This window comes from Echinops telfairi, unplaced genomic scaffold (assembly GCF_000313985.2).
Source record: "Echinops telfairi isolate 266 unplaced genomic scaffold, ASM31398v2 ScPeMD7_31;HRSCAF=116, whole genome shotgun sequence".
NCBI lineage: Eukaryota > Metazoa > Chordata > Mammalia > Afrosoricida > Tenrecidae > Echinops > Echinops telfairi.
In genome coordinates, this window is record NW_022103928.1 from 44,904,437 (window position 1) to 44,906,426 (window position 1,990).

Sequence of the window (1,990 nt, forward strand, 5' to 3'; positions counted from 1 at the left end):
TCGGTCAGGTCTCAGCCCAGTCTTATCAGGGGTCCCCACATCTTTGTGGTGGCTTCTTGGAGCAGCTGTTGATGGACCCCAATGTTACACTTTATTTTTTCTTTAAAATGGAGTTTCTTGTGTTTGTTTCTTTGATGTGGCTCAACGTCTTGCAAGAAAGTTCTATGGTGCTCTCATCATATCCACCCCCTGGTTCCCGGGAACGCAACGGCTCAAGAACGCTTCCGAGAACCAAAACATCTTAGCAATAATTGTTTACACAAGAACACGAGTAGAATGATAAGACATATAGTAACAAATATGTGAAGTAGAGAGGTGAACAACCAATGACCAAGATTAGAGAAAAAATCCCCCAAACTTGTTTTACTTTGAATTAACATCTAAGCAAGCTGCCTATATTCCCCTTACAGGTATATTTCTGTGGGAAGAACAGTTTTTTCCAGGCAGTTGCCCAGTCACAGAGAGTTGTGGAGTCACATCTAAAAAGTATTTAGTACCCAAAATATGATTAAGGATTTTAGCCTTTTTGAGAACTTTAGCCATATGTTTAACAAAATAATCAGTTTCATTTTGTAAATGGTTTAGGGCTAACTCCTGATCAGCTTCTAGGGCATGTGGGATTGATGTTTTTAATATGTGTATCATTAATATTTGGAATGATGTGTTCTGATAAGACATTTGGTGTTCATGTGAGAATAGAAATATTGCCCTTTGTAATGTGAATGACATTATTCAACAGTAGGCAACTATCTGTGCAATCTAGTAGTATGTTGTTTCTTATGACATGATCATAGTACATAAGCTTAGTGTTACAACAAAGCCATTGGAAGTGTCCTAGATTTTGGACTCCCCGGGGTTTAATAGTTCTATAGGCTGACGTCATGTCCAAAGAATGTTGTATGTCTTGGTGTGTGATTAATGTTTCCTCATCCCAAATATGAAATTGTCCCTTGTCTATAATAAGTCCACCCAGATATGGTTTAGTATCTTTATATGAGAACCAGTCATTCCCAACTTTATAGGGTATGGGCTTAGCCTCGTAACCCAGTATAGGTTGTCTATTGGTGAGTGCAAGCAGGGTGATCGTGCAGGTGTGCACCGAGTCACATCCGCTGGGTTATGTGATGTCCAACTTCACCCTCATTACCTTTAGTGGAGAATCTGGTTTTAAAAAATAAGTTCTAGGAAGTGGTCAACTGTTGCTGCAGGTATTTGCATCTGGATTCCATCTTAAGGGTTTGATAGCGGTGGACAATATTTCATTGACCTCACCTTGTCTTTTAAGGGAATGTTGAATGTAACTGATTTCTTGTTGAAGATTTGCAATAGCCGTCTTGGCTTTTTCAAGGGAGGATGTTAGTAATCCAGACAAATCATGAATAGTCTTGTAAATTTAACATTTCACCTTTAATGTGTTCCAGATTTGTCAGCTTAACTTTTATATCTTGGATTTCTGCCTCTTGGCCAGCATCCCATGCTAAATCTGCAATGCCAAAAAATGCCCCTACAAACCAGCCTAGAGACAGGAGTTTTCTAGATCCCCCTGGTAGTGATTGTCTGGGGATTTCAGGTAGTTGAACATTATTAGAATGTGGTGAACACCAGGGGATATAATTTATTATCTTGAAATCCTCAATGTTGAATGTAATTGAATCCTAATCAACTCAGGTTTGACATATATCAGCTTGGGCTGGTCAAAAATAGGTAGGGAAGCTGGTGCTGTAGACGTGGAGGGCGGTGGGTTTGTATGGTCAGTAGTCCATTCAATTTTGTAATGTTCAGTTATCAGGCAATGGGTTTGATTAAAACAGCCTCGATGTATCAATGTATTCTACGTGGTCCAATGCTGTTGCTGGCTATATAGCATGTGTCCCATGAAATTGGTATAATCCAGATGGGTAAAACCAGTTCCCTCTCTCCAAGTCTAGTATGCTTAATTGTCCAGATTTCATTCATCCATTGTAATCTATCATATAATAACAGTGGGATG